Source organism: Canis lupus, chromosome 9 (genome assembly GCF_048164855.1).
Source record: "Canis lupus baileyi chromosome 9, mCanLup2.hap1, whole genome shotgun sequence".
NCBI lineage: Eukaryota > Metazoa > Chordata > Mammalia > Carnivora > Canidae > Canis > Canis lupus.
The window spans coordinates 7,998,131-8,013,937 of NC_132846.1; the positions used below are offsets into that span (position 1 = coordinate 7,998,131).

General features: G+C 34.9%; 1 long non-coding RNA gene across 1 annotated transcript in view; it reads left to right on the plus strand.

Annotated features, from left to right (window-relative positions):
* LOC140639746 (uncharacterized) overlaps window positions 1–15,525 on the plus strand; it is a 107,499-nt gene extending 91,974 nt beyond the window's left edge. Inside the window, exon 4 of the long non-coding RNA XR_012036358.1 lies at window positions 13,049–15,525. This is a non-coding gene — a long non-coding RNA (uncharacterized lncRNA). The remainder of the gene's footprint in view (window positions 1–13,048) is intronic.
* Window positions 15,526–15,807: the final 282 nt, after the last annotated feature.

Here is a 15,807-nt window from a genome sequence, read left to right on the forward strand (position 1 = left end):
CATTTTTCAGTACTTGGATTTTGTGAATTTCTGAGGTAGAAAAACAAATCCATTTGCAGAACATAAAGTCTTCGTGGACCAGATATCATGGATTTGTTATAAAAGATGAGGATAAATATCAGATGATCTCACTTTTATGTGAAATCTAAAAAAAAAAAAAAAAAAGAAAACTTTTTTTTTGAGATGGCCATTTTCAGATTTTTGAATAAGAATGACATGATTAAATGTCAGCCTAATCTGACAGTAGTGTTGTACTATAGTTTGGAATGGGAGAGACTGAGACGTGGAAGATAATTAAAAGATGGTGATGAGAGAAAAGAGCACCCTCAGCTTTCAGTGCATTCATGAATGTTAGAAGTGTTAGGAGAGTATAGGGGGCCTGTGAACAATTTTGATTCGAATCGTTTGATTCCTGTAGCAAAAAGAACATCCAGAGGAGAATGGGAGAGCTTATTTAAAAGTCACATTAGGCAGGACCACTAGAAGCCTTGAATGATGTGCTACAAACCTTGAAACTCATTTACTAGAAAGTTGAAATGGAATTATTGAAGGCTTTTCAGTAGGAAAACGACATGATTAATTGATGTGTTTGTTGTCATGGAATATGACTGCTAAAATATCATTAAAATGTCTATTGACTGCAAAAAACACATCATCATTAGTGTATTAATGAAATTGGATTATCTGAGACTTGAGGGTTTATTTATTACTGCTCCATTAGCACAGAACTGAACATCAACTCTGTTTCTATTCCATGTATCTGTATGTGCACGTTTTGTATCAGCTCTCAATTTCAAGAGTTATTATTGAAACTAATGTGATCAATATTTGCTTTATTCAAGTTTGAATACACAAAGGCATTTGATTAGTGTGCTGATATTACTTCCTTTTCCAGTTGCCATTTTTGACTACATGCTATAATTTTTCCATCCATTTCAAAGTACCATGTGATTTTTAATTGCTATGCACCAGGATCCTCTTACAGACAGTGTTGCACACAAAGTATATGATCTTTAGCTATATTTTACCTAGAACCAGATACTTAGACATTATTCTGCATGGACAGATTATGTAGATGTTAGACTTTCTTCAAATTTAATTGGTGTCAACCTGTATTCTAGAGAGTTTTTTTGTGTAAATTTGAATCTACTATTATTTTTTTTTAAGTAATCAAGTGAAGACTTGAGGAAATACCAATGAAAATGCTAAAAAAAAAAAAAAATCTATCTGTGCACGGGGCGGCTCTGTCCTCTTAAAACATATATCATTTTTGTCAAAGCTCTGAGTCACAATCATTGTCCTTAAGTTTTATTGAATGAGTTTTTGTTCATCTTCGTCAGATGTGCCTTCCTTGAACTACGTGAAAGCTACACCCTTCAATGTGATGAATTGTGGATAGGTTTTACAATACACAGGAAGACCCAACAGTACTTAAACTGGAGAATCTTTATACACAAGAATTTACTTTCACTTATACAGGAACATACACTATTAACCAACCTGAGTAAGCCTGGCATTTGAATCCTTGTTGAGGTAAAAGCATTGTTGACTTTACAACTTTAACAGGACTCCTGAATCCAAATGTTATAAATATTTTCCAACAATTACAAAAGTATAAAGAATAATGTAATAAAAAATGTTATATTCATCATGAAGCTTTGTCAGATCTTAACAACATTTGCATTGGCTGGCATCTGAAATAAATGTGTTTTTTTCTTTCTTTATTATTATTATTATTATTTTTAATTGGAGTTCAATTTGCCAACATATAGTATAACACCCAGTGCTCATCCCGTCAAGTGCCCCGCTCAGTGCCTGTCACACAGTCACCCCAACCCCCGCCCACCTCCCTTTCCACTACCCCTTGTTTCCCAGAGTTAGGGGTCTCTCATGTTCTGTCACCCTCACTGATATTTCCCATTCATTTTCTCTCCTTTCCCCTTTATTCCCTTTCACTATTTTTTATATTCCCCAAATGCATGAGACCATATAATGTTTGACCTTCTCTGATTGACTTATTTCACTCAGCATAATACCCTCCAGTTCCATCCACATCGAAGCAAATGGTGGGTATGTGTCGTTGTTTTTTTCTTTAATAAAGAAATAAATGCTAAGTGTGGAGATGGTAGACTTTTTCCCTCTCTTTTTCTCTCTTAATGACCTGCTGTTTTTTGCTGGGTTTCTTGTGATGTCCCTTAGCATATGAGTGCACAGTTTGATAGGCAGCCACTGAACCTGGAAGAATTTGATGTCAGGTTTTGGAGTTCACTTTTCTGTGGTTCGATCTTCTCTGGGAAGTTGCTCCTCAAACTGTAGTCGGCTTGATTGTCTCAGACTCCAACCTGTTACTTATCCCAGAGAGATCACTGCTTTCTGTAAAGGTGATGTTTTCTACCATCTGAGTGAATTGGAATATATCCTCAGGAAAAAATCCAGGATAAATGTTGACCTCCTGTCATGCCTATCTTCTGTCAGTGATAATCGCTCCTTCAGTTCCTTCTTTTAGGGACTCTTTAGTGCTTTTGAAAAGTTATGTCTTGCATATTACATAGCTCTTATAATTTTGGTAGAAGATCTATTCCAATAATATTTAGTCATTACCAAAATTCAATGTCAAATAGCTTCTCTTTTAAAATTTTATTTTCCTATTGCTTGTTACTAGTTTATGAGAATTCTATATAAGAAATTTTTATGAGCTAATGAATTATAAGAAAAATGAACAGCTTTCTCATTAGTTCTAACATTTTGCCTTTATATCCTTTTTCATTTTTTTATGTAGGAAATTCTTTTTTTTTTTTTTCTGTATATAATGGCAATGCTCTGGTTCATTTATAGTCCTTTTACTTAACATTTGTTTTTCTTTGTTACAAGTTTACCAGGACTTCTCCTTCAATGTTGAATAGATGATACTATAAATACACTATAAGTAAATATCAGAGTGAAACTGTGAAGAAACAAAGTTAAAAAAAAGAGAAGCATAAAACAAAGGATGCACTGCTTTTAAAGGAATACCAGGGATCCCTGGGTGGCACAGCGGTTTAGCACCTGCCTTTGGCCCTGGGCACGATCCTGGAGACCTGGGATCGAATCCCACGTCGGGCTCCCAGTGCATGGAGCCTGCTTCTCCCTCTGCCTGTGTCTCTGCCTCTCTCACTCTCTGTGTGACAATCATAAATAAATAAAAATTAAAAAAAAAAATAAAGGAATACCAGCCTATAAAGACTAATTATGAAAAAAGAGTAAAACAAAAATTACCAATATCAAGAATTAAAGAGGACATAACCCCAATTCTTGTTGACATCAGAAAGAAAATAAGAAAATATTATGAATAACTGTACAAATTTGACCATTACTTATAGATTTCTAGAAGAAATAAAAACACATCTGTATAGTCTGATACCTATGAAGAAATAGTATATGTTATTTAAAAATCTCACATTTTTAGGACTAAATGACTTTCCTTTATATATTTAAGGAAAGAAATAACATCCATTCTGTACAAACTCAGAGATTAGAACCAAATTGAGACCATTAATAACTTGATTCAAAAGTGTGACAAAGAGATTGATAGATGGAAATTTTAGGATATTCACCTCTTCTAAATATTGATAAATAAACTTATTTAAAGATGATGTGATTGTGTATAGAGAAATTCCTAAATACTCTATAATCAAACTGTTATAAATGACAAATGAATTTATCAGGTTTGCTCAATAGAAGTCAATGTAACAAAAATGGATTGTATTTCTTTCTATATTATAGCAACAAATAGGAAATAAGTAGTAATGACTGTAACAAAACCATTAGATACCTAAGAAGTAATATAACAAAAATATGCAAGAATGATATGTTGAAAATTTTAAGGCCTAGGTAAATAAAGGATGTATACCATGTTCATGTAATTGGAAGATTCATTATTGTAAAGATTTTTAATTATACCATAAATTCATATAGATTCAATATAATTCCTGTATTTGAAGAAATTGATACTAAAATTTACACACAAATGCAAGTAGAAAAAGTAATCATTGAAAACTTGAAAAAGAATAATAAAATAGTAGGACTTACACAAGGAGATATAAAGACATATATATATATATATATATATATATATATATATATATAAAGACATTTTAAAGCTATAATTTTGGGAAGCCTGGGTGGTTCAGTGGTTGAGCACCTGCCTTCCTCCCAGGATGTGATCCTGGGGTCTGGGGATCGAGTCCCACATCGGTCTCCCTGAATGGAGCATGCTTCTCCCTTTGCCTGTGTCTCTGCCTCTCTATCTGCGTCTCTCATGAATAAATAAATAAAATCTTTAAAAAAAATAAAGCTTAGTTTTAAAAGTATATTATAGGCAAATGATAGGAAAAAATATATGATGAGATGGTAGAGTGCCTAGAATCAGACCTGTACTTGTACAATCACCTGATTTATGACAAGATTAATTTTCAGGTTTATTGATTATGTAATAGTCTTTTTAGTCCTTTCAGTAAGTGATGCTGTGCCAGTTGGTACCTATATCGGAAAAAATACAGCTCAGTATATCTTTACCTCACACCAGATACAAAAATTAATTACTGATATACTGCTGATATAAATGCAATCAGCAAAACAATAAAGCATTTAGAGGAAAATATAGAACTCTTTTGTGGTCCCACTGTACACAAGGGTTTCTTCAGAAAGACACAAAAAGCATTAGCTATTAAAAAATTGATACATTATAAAATGTTATAATTAAGAACTGCTATTGACTAAAAACCCACGAGGAGAGTTAAAAAGCACCCAAATAATGGGAGGAATTATTAGTAATAGGGTATATGACATATCTATTCAGAGTAGTTTTTAAAAACTACAATAGGAAAAAAGACAAAAGCTGCACTTGAAGAAAGGGGGAAAAGGTTGAAGAAATATTATATAAAAGAGAATGTCCAAATGAAGATTAAATTTTCAACTGCAGTGTTTACCTGGGGAATGCAAATTAAAACTCCCACCTATCACAATGGGGAAAATTGTTAAAAACTATCAAGTACTGGAGAAGAACTGAAGCAACTGGAAGTCTCATACTCTGCTAATGAAAATGTAGTGTATTAATTTAAAAAACTGGCTATATCTACTAAAGTTTAATATGTCCGCATATTATGGTTCAGCTATTCCTCCTATGAATACACCCTGAAAAAAAATGCATATATATAATTCCCTTAAAATATGCTATGTAGTTTGTGCCATCATTAATAATGATAAAAAATCTATAAAGTACACAAGTATTCATTTAACAGCAGGATTGATAAGTATATGGAACTATAATTACACAGTAGAACACTATAGCAATGATAATGAAAATACTGCAACTATACACAACACTTTGATCAATTTGGTCACCTTATAAGTGTTTCAGATAAACTTGGATGTCGCTTGCAGGTTAGTTATAGATGCCTCTTATCAGGTTGAGTGATTCCAACTTATTACCAATTTTATTTTTTTATTAATTTTTAAAGATTTTATTTATTTTTTCATGAGAGATACACAGAGAGAGGCAGAGACATAAGCAGAGAGAAAAGCAGACTCCATGGAGGGAGCCCGATGTGGAACTCAGTACCGGGGCCTCCATGATCATGGCCCTGGGCCAAAGGTAGGCATTCAACCTCTGAGCTACCCAGGTGTCCCATATTCCCAATTTTAAAAATTCAGGTTATATGCTATATTTTAAAATCAAGTTTATTGTACCATAAGTTACATACAGAAAAGCAAATAAATCATAGGTATACAGCCTATAACTTTCACAGAGTTAAAACATCTGTGTAATTAGCCCCCAAATCAAGAAGTATAACACTCCAGTAGTCCCCCTCATGCCCTTTCTCTTTTGCTTCTCACTACTCGTATCTGCCTAGAATAACTGATATTCTCACTTCTTTTTTTGGGGGGGGGGTATTCTCACTTCTAACATTGTATGCTAGTTTTGGCTGTTTCTGGAATGCTTATAAATGATATGATACCATATTTATTGATTTATGACTTCTTATACTCAATATTATGTCTATGAGATATATCCATGTTGTTTTATATACCAGTAGCTGTATCTGTACAGTAAATTAAAATACTATTCTATATAACACCTATCTTTTAATTCCTAGGTACTTTTAATTCAGTTGTGATGTACTTTTTTTGTACATTGAAATAAGTTTTCTGAATCTTAAGAATCATTTCATTTTTCTTAAGAAATATCTGTCTATACTCTTTCTCATTTTGCCCTCATGTGATTATTGTATTCATGTAATGACCATTGTATCAAGTGAATTCTTTCTTATTTGAGCCTCAGGGACAAACTTTTTAAGAGAGAGCTTATTTGTTAATATGTGGTTATAGAAAGCATATATAAATTGTCTTAGGCAATAACATTTTGTGTGTGTGTGTGTGTGTGTGTGCGTGTGCGCGTGTGTATCAGTGTAGACTAGTAGTTTCAGTGATTCTTAATTGGGAAGCCATTTTCCCCCAAGGGGACATTAAGGTGATGTCTGGAGACATAATTGTCATAACTCTGAGGGTGCTACAGGCATCTAGTTTATAGAGGCCAACTATGTTGCTAAATATTCTGCAATGCACAGGGCAGCTTCTGGCAGCAAATAATTAAATCAGTAGTACTCAGGATTAGAAACACTTGTAGACTGACTGGATTATTTTAATGGTTGTAAATCTTTTACTGAGCCATGTTTGCAAGAAACATATTTTTGGGGCACCTGGGTGGCTCAGTCAGCTAAGCATCTGCTTTCGGCTCAGGTCATGATCCTGTGGTCCTGGGACTGAGGCTGGCATCATGCTCCTGCTCAGTGGGAAATCTGCTTCTTCCTCTCCCTGAGACCCTCCCACTGTTTGTCCTCTCTTTCTCACTATCTCTCTTCTCAAATAAATAAAATCTTTTTTTTTTAAAGAGAAACATATTTTTCTAGATGTGTAACCCTTTTATTAAATGTTCATAATCATTGGCTATTTTGTTCTTAGTTTCCTTAGCTATTTTTAATCTCTTTATAATTAAAGCTCTGTTTGCTATTTATTGTTAATATTAACAGTTTGTGGGTGTTTGCATTGGCTTATGCCTTGTGCCAAAGGTATGCTAATCAAACTGATGCTTTTATATTAATTTTGTAGCTTAAGATTTGTGGGACCATACAGTTCGATAGTTTGATTTACAATCTCAGATCCATGTTAGGCTCTGGCCTATTTTAAATTCTTAGAGAGGGCTCTTTATTCATCCAAAGTCCATAGTTTGGATAGTCCATCCAAAGTCGTATATGTTAGTATACATATATCTCCCATCTTTTACTGAAAGCACACTCTCAGCTTTATGAGGGAATATTGGTGATAATTCCTTCTCTTTTTCAAACATAGAGTGTTATCCCCACCTGAGCATTGAAATCCACAATCCTTTATTTGTTAAGGAAAGGAGTGAACTGCTTCCCACCACACTCCAGCCAAGTGATCATTCATGTATCTCCTGTTTTTAGTTCCTTTTTCAATTTCAGTTCCTCCAAATTTCTCATAAGGATCATTTAAATATTGGCCAGGTAGTTAAAAGTATGCTTTAAAATTTAATCCAACATTTCTAGCTACTTGGGATCAGGTGGGTTTGCAAATTACTTAGATCATCATATTGCTAGAAACAGAAGTCGTTCTGCTATTTAAAATAAATAGCATTTTTTGTAAGTTATTTGAAGTAAATTTCTCATCATTTTGACTGAATTTATTTTTGGCATGCCACTTGTGATTTCAAGAGAATACCTTGATTTCATAGGATAAAGCTATAATAATGAAATAGAATAACATCTCTGAAATGTTTCTTTGATAAAAACAGTTTTGTTGATGTCCTAGGACAAAAAAGTCAATGCCAGGCCTTTTTCATTCTCTTATGTCAAATCAAAAATATATGTCAGTTATCTGATGTTGAGGCATTTCTTTTCTTTCTTTCTTTCCTTCTTTCTGTCTTTCTTTGTCTTTCTTTCTTTCTTTCTTTCTTTTTCTTTCTTTCCCTTTCTTTTTCTTTCTTTCCCTTTCTCTTTCTTTCTTTCTTTCTTTCTTTCTTTCTTTCTTTCTTTCTTTCTTTCTTCTTTCTTTCTTTCTTCTTCTTTCTTTTCCTTCCTTCCTTCCTTCCTTCCTTCCTTCCTTCCTTCCTTCCTTCCTTTCTTTCTTTCTTTCTTTTTTAGTTCTTCTGGAGAAGTTCTCATTATAATAGGCAGCTCCCTCCTCATGAATTCTTGTCAGTCTTGGAAAATACAAAAAGTGCTAGCTTTGTTACTATCTAATGAATTTATTTAAGTATTAAAAAAACAGAGTCTTTGTAAAAGTTAAGGTTTTTCAATTATCAGCAACAGTGAATTAACTGCTAACTTAAGTATAAATGTATGAATTTAATGAATAGGTACTAACTTAACTAGAATAAAGGAAAAACCTGAAGAAGTAGGTTTTGAAAAACCAAGAACTACAGCAGTTTTAGGCATGTAGGTTTTAAGAATTATTGTATAGTTTCTTCAGAACTCACAGAATGAAACAGCTCCAACTCTTTTCAATGTTGTCACTCAGGCTGATTGAAATTCTCTGGAGAAGAAATCAGATTGACCTAGCTTTGGTCATGCGTCCACATCTCTTACCCAGCATAAGAAAAGCATCTTTATGAAACGTCTCACAAGGACTCACAAAGGGAAAGCTTGGTTTTTGTATGTATTAGATACAGTAGCAGTGATACTACATAACAAACAACCACAGACTCTCCTTGTCATATAATGACAAAGAATTATTTTTGTTCATGTCTCAGTGTGTTGGCTGGTGTTTGGCTGATCTTGGCTGGGCTTATCTGGACTTGGCTCCAGGACAGATGTTGTTCTAGCTCTGCTCCACCCACTTCTTATTTTTTGGGACTTGTGCACGGCAAAGGGACATCTGTTTTCCATGGCAATGGCTGAAGAATATCAAAGACACTGATACAAGTGTCTTTGAAGCCTCTGTGTCTTATCTGCTATCATTCTTCTGACCAAAGGAAATAACAGCCTATGCTGCATCAGTGAGGTGGGAAACTATACTCTGCTCACTATTGGAAAAACTGCCACAGTTAAGAATATAAGTAGGAGGAAATATTGAGAATAAAAAAAAATACGGTCTTCTCCTGCTTCCTAAAGGATGATTTGAGTGATTTAGCAAAAGATTGACAAAAAGATACTAGACTGGAAAAATTTCATATGTACACCACAATGTCTAAGATATTACTCAAAAAGTGCACTGCATGAAGAAGTGAATGTAAGGAAACTTGGTATTAACTATATTTTAGGAAAGAAAAAGTTTATTTTTTTAAATTGTATATAGTTTAATTTTGTAACATGGTCAGGTTTCAGTTTAGTCTCTCTGTGGGAAATCTGATAACATAATTTTCAAAGGTCACAGGGCTGAAACTAGGGGGCATCAGGTTATTTCCCATGTGTGTGTTTTTTAAAAAAGATTTTATTAATTTATTTATTCATGAAAGACACACACACACAGAGAGGCAGAGACACAGGCAGAGGGAGAAGCAGGCTCCATGCAGAGAGCCTGATGTGGGACTCGATCCTGGGACTCCAGGATCACGCCCTGGGCCAAAGGCAGGTGCTAAACCGCTGAGCCACCCAGGGATCCCCCTTCCCCTGTGTTTTGCTGTACACCCTCCCTTTCTTTGAAACCATTTATCTCTAGTAGATTAATATGTACATGGTTTCAGTCATATTGGAGAAAAGAAATGTATTTTGGGGATTTCTGAGGTACAATACTGAAGTCTCTTCACATTAACTTTATTCACCAATTCACCAATTTATGCTTTAGTTTCCTAATTCATAATGGTATATGTAAAAAAACATAGGGCCATTATAAAGAAACTACAGGTAAAAAGATAACAGATTGCATTTAAGGTTGTATATGAGTACCTATCCCTTAAAAGAAGTGTTTTCACGGGTTCTGTCCTTAAGTAAGATTGAGGGAAAGAATATAAGAGTTTAGGTAGAGGAAGTAAGATGTAGGAAAACATCAAAATGTGTATCTCTGTAAGAAGAAAGCAAAACTCTTAAAAGCACCATTTTAAAAATTACTTAGATGGTGTCTTAATTGCCTGGACTCTGTACACTTGAGGTTTGTTACCCTTACTGGAATTTTTCTATATTGGGCATAGTGTCCACCCAGCATCTGCTTGCATTCCCATGGTGATGTGGTTCTTCTTAAATATTTCTTAGGTTTCTTCTCTGTTTAGTTTTCTAATATCTGAATCTGGACCTAATATCCAGGATACTGTCTAGCACGGTATGTGTGCTCACTGTCTAGCACGGTATGTGTGCTCTTTAAATTTTAGAGAATGAAGGAAAGCAAAAAATAAAAAATAAAAAGAAAGAAAGAAGAAAGAAAGAAAGAAAGAAAGAAAGAAAGAAAGAAAGAAAGAAAGTTAGTTTCAGTTGCCAGTGTATTCTGAAGGGAAAACATTCTATAAGTGCCCATCTGTGGAGAACCTGGGTTTTCCCAGGAGTACACAACACTATACTGTTAGATGATGAGGACTTGGCGGTAGATTTCCACTTTAGAGATTCGGAGTTCTTGTTTGTTGTGACTATCTCCTCTTGGGCTTGTGTGCCTCTTCGTTCTTCTAAGCATGATAGTGATATCAGCTGAATTTCATTCCAACTCTTCTCCTGAAATTGGAAAGCTTTGAATTTCCCCGTTGGCTGTGAGGATCAAGTTTAAATGCTCTTTCAGCCTCTTGCTGCATAGGGAGCCTACAGGATATATTCTGTCCTTGCCATGGAGAACAGGCCTATCAAGCACGCGGTAGAAAACCTAAGGGGGTTGCTTGTATACTGGACTTGGCCAGTGTAGTGAGCAGCTTGCCTCAGCCCTCGTTGCAAACATGTTAATTCAGGCTTAGTTATGCTAAAACCTCGAAGGCCTGCCCTTTAAAAATTAAATCTGTTCTTTCACACAATTATTGGCTGAATATAAATTATACTGAGGCCCTAACTAAAGCTTTGCCACAGCTGTGAGAATAGTTAAGCACAAATCAGCTAGCTTAGCCTGAAAAACCGCCCATGGCATGGGAGAAGTAGAACTTTGGTCACATGTGTTTTGCTTTGCAGTGTGTCAAATTGCTGTCATGGCAAAGGACTGTTTCCTGAATACTATTTCAGAGCTCTGGGCTACTGCCCTTATGGAATGATCCACCTGCAAATTGGCTTATCAGAGAGATTTGAGGGGTTCAAAACTGTATTTTCAAATGATCCAGGGTATTAGTAAATTTGAATACTTATTATTTGGGTCTTTTATGTTTGGATTAGCATTAACAACTGAATAATAAATTAAATTTAACCATATGGAATTGACATTGTTCAACCATTTTTGATCTACAAAAATGGCATTTTCAGCATACTTCAACCTAAATGCTTTGATTTCTAAAGCCACTTAAATAATTCTTATTTTAGTGTTCTAGATATTTTAATCACTAAATTATCACTCAGTTGATAAATATGAACAGTGGGGAAACTGGCTTATCTTGATTCTCCTTTTGAGGCCTTAGAGCTTTGGGGCACATTTTTGCTTTGATTGATATAGTCCTTTAGAAAAGAAAGGAGTCTTCATGCTGATGTGGGAAACAAAGGCAAAGGAAAAATTAAATTTCCTTGCTACCTACAGCCCCACTGACAAGTCCTTAAAACAGGCAGAGTGACATTCCTCCAGGAACTCAGCTGCCTTGATGTTAATACTTTGCTAAGGGCAAAGAGCAATCTTAGCCCGACCCCCAGGATCCTGTAAGTCGACTTTAACATATAAAAATTCCTTTAGAAGCTTCATTTATGTCTACTCATCCCCTCACCCCCCGCCAAGATACATGTTGGCCATCATCCCTTAAGCAAAGCACCCATTGAAATACATTGGAAGGGTCTCATGACTAAGGTTTTATTAGACAGTAATAAATGGCCTTTTCCTAACAATAACTAGCCCCCTGAAGGTCCTGGAAACCTTGCTTCCAAAATTGCTTGGAGTCTTACCCTATCCCTAACTTGAAAGTATGTAATGGGCCACTCCTCATGATCCCAGGGCAGCTCTTTCTGCCCACAGATCCTGTCCCTGTGCATTAATAAAACCGCCTTTTGGCACCAAAGACATCTCAATAATTCTTTCTTGGCTGTCGGGTCTGAACCCTAACATCTTTCTACATCAATGCTATCCTTTTTGTTTGTTTGTTTGTTAATATTTCCCAAGGCAGATGTCCTGAGGGTTAGGTACTCCCAGCTTTTCCTCCTTCTCTGGCTCTTCTCTCTCTCTTTCTTTCTTTCTTTCTTTCTTTCTTTCTTTCTTTCTTTCTTTCTTTCTTTCTTTCTTTCTTCTTTCTTTCTTTCTTTCTTTCTTTCTTTCTTTCTTTCTTTTTCTTTCCTTTTCCTTTCTTTTTAAATATTTATTTTTTTGAGAGTGAGAGCACACATATGTGAAGGGGGGTCAGAGAGAGAGGGAAAGAAGCAGACTCCCCACTGAAACACAGAGCTAGATGCAGGCTGGATCCCATAATCCTGAGATCATGACGAGCCAAAATCAAGAACTGGTTGCCCAACAGACTGAGCCACCCAGGCACCGCTCTGGCTTTTCTCTTTCAAGAAAGGTCCTCATCTTGTTCTCTCTTCTTGGTTGATAGTCTTGCATTAGGTAAGAAGAAAAAATTCTTCAAAGTTTTACTTAGAGTTCTGAAGAGGAACCTAGGCTTCTCTTTCCATAACTCCTAGAAGCCAGAATAAGCTCAAGCAGCTGCTGCTTGCTTCTGAGCCAGGGTACTTCATTGGCAAGAGCTGCCACTGAGTCAGCCCTCCTCTTTACTGATGGTGTCATCCTGAACAGGTTAACCTACCCTATTTGAGGAATAGTCTCATCACCAGTAAAATGAGGTTAATACCACCTTCCTCACAGGACTAATGCAATGACTATGTAATTTATAAGCTATGAAGTATGCTCTGTCTGTAGTAGATACTCAATAAACATTACATCCTTTTTATTTCTTTAGGTTCTTCAAACCCAAGAGAAATTTCAAGCAGAAGACTATGAATGTTGCAGACCTTCTTTTCCCTTCTTTTGTCACAGCTGATAGGGGTAACTAGAGAAATTGCAAGGAGTTTTATATTCACTTTTTTCACTAAAAGGTTTATTCCCCTAGTCATTGGACTCTGATCTAGGAGGGTGGTGTTTGGTGCCTTTGTTGTGTTCCATGGACTTCCTTGAAAAATTTGGAGTAGTTTGTGGAATATGCGGGAAAAGGAACTTGACCAACATGATTTTCCAAAAAAAGTTCAAAATTCAAAAAAGAGTATTTGTGATTGTGCGTATTACTGGTATGAATGCACTTTGCAATATTAGTTATACTATAAATTGAAACTGGTAGTTATAAGTAATACTATTACCATTCTCCAAATGCTAATGAACTCAATTCAAGTGCAGATTTGTATGATATACTTGTAGGTATGTCTATGTTAAATTCATTCTGAAAGTCTTGAGGATTGTTAAGGAGAAAGACACATGAAAAACTCTTAAACTAGTGACTGATTATAGAATATATAAGAAATATGAATGGTTTTTATTACCTAATTTAGCATTTTTTCAAATATCTACTAAAAGCACAGCTCTGTGCTAGGAGCACATAGTCTCTCTTGCTGTTCCTTGTCCTGCTCTGTACTTACCTGTATTTCCTTACTCAACCTCTTTGAAAGAGCTCTGAGAAACCTGTAAGCTTTCTTGGAAGTCTCTGCTCAGAAACAGAGAGCTCTCTGTTATATCTTTAGGGAACAGAATGGCTGTGATAGTTGATGGCTGTACTGGGTGCAAATACAGCTATAGAGCTGAGTGAACTGCCAACTGGAAATAGCTCCTTCCTAATTCAAATGAATTTCTTTATTTGTTTAATATTGCCCTCAACTGTTACTATTGCTTTGGGAAAATTCGATTCTCGTTGGAAATACAAGGTTAGAAAGGAGCCTAGAAGCATACAATGTAAGGATGGAAATATCAAATAATCTATAATGTTTATTGTTCAAATCATACTTTTATTTATTTATTTATTTCTTCAGGCTGTTGTATTCTCAGTCCATGAGAAGAGCTAAAGAGAAGCAAATTTTCACTTCAATGCTTGAGAATACATTTTACACATTATATATAACATTGGTGGGATTTAAACTATTTTGAATTTCTGTATTTATTTACTTTTTTTCTCATAATGTTAGATTCTTATCAAAAGTTTTCTTGTTGGGATCCCTGGGTGGCGCAGCGGTTTAGCGCCTGCCTTTGGCCCAAGGCGTGATCCTGGAGACCCGGGATCGAATCCCACGTCGGGCTCCGGGTGCATGGAGCCTGCTTCTCCCTCTGCCTATGTCCCTGCCTCTCTCTCTCTCTCTCTCTCTCTCTGTGTGACTATCATAAATAAATAAAAATTAAAAAAAAAAAGTTTTCTTGTTAAGTGAACTTTGGTATAGAATTAATGTTTTCTATCCAGACTTCCCTAGAAAATATAGCAGTTGTGTCACTATGGATTAATGTTATATAACCATGATATACCTACTCATTTGTTGATGACCAATTTTAAAAAGATTCTATAATGTAGAATCCATTATGGAGAATGGGTATAAGAATATGTTTCTTACCTTTTTCACAAATGAATTGAGAACATCCATTTTGGTTGAATGCAATTAATTATTTTTACTAACTTAGTTAAAATATATGGCATAAAAATATAAGACTTAAATAAAAGCAGGTGTATATTTCCAAGCAAAATCCTTTTTACTTTAAAAGAGTTATACTCTGACCAAAGATAACTCAGATAATTGGACTATTGTCTAAATAGCCAATCTATTTTTTTAGATTGATCTTTTTGCTTACAAAATGCAAGTATTCCTTTGGAGAAATTTTCACTAGTTGTTCTGTAGACACACTTATTATGATTACTGATCTTATTTTGTTAATGGTGCATAAAAAATACACAGAGGCTTTTAGGTTAGCTAAATGTTGCACCGTAAATTTTTGAAAGACAGGTACTAGAATCTGCAAGCATATTTTATATAAGCATTAATTTATTCTACTGCATGGTTTTCAGATTATTTATAGTTTTTACCTATTGAACAAAACAAAGAACATTGACCATTGTAAACTGTTTTTTACCAAAACTGCATCCCTATGTCTTCAGGGTCTCTGTAGCTTTCACATATGTACAAGTGGTAAACTCAGTAATGGAGGTATGAAGAGTGAAGGTGATGAAGAGGGAGAAAGTCAAGAATGATTTGTAGAATGATTTTGTGATGGCAGAAGGGACAAGCGGAGGCTATTTTACTGTCAGAGTTGTCAATGGATGTGAACAAAAGTAAATTTGTTACTGACAGAATTATATTTGATACTGACAGAATTATATAAAGCTTGAATTATATAAAGATTGAATAATATAAAGCAAAGGGGTTCAGAAAAAATAAAAGAAAATAATAAAAAGCAATGGACAGATAATATGTGGTTTCCTGGCCTCTTTCCTACTTTGTTATGGTTGCTTACAATGATTTCATTAAATTCCATTGAGGAATGAAGATAGAAAAAATTAGGTCATTTAGTAATCTAATAATACTCCATTTATTTTGGTCTATAGTATTCTAGATCTAGGTCTTGGAACAATTCCCAGTGGATATTCTACATACACTCTTAAACTCTTCATCATTCAATAGGAATAGCTTTGTGCCAATAAGCCCTCGGACAAAGATTTATGCCAAAAATCTGTGTTGGATTGGTGATACA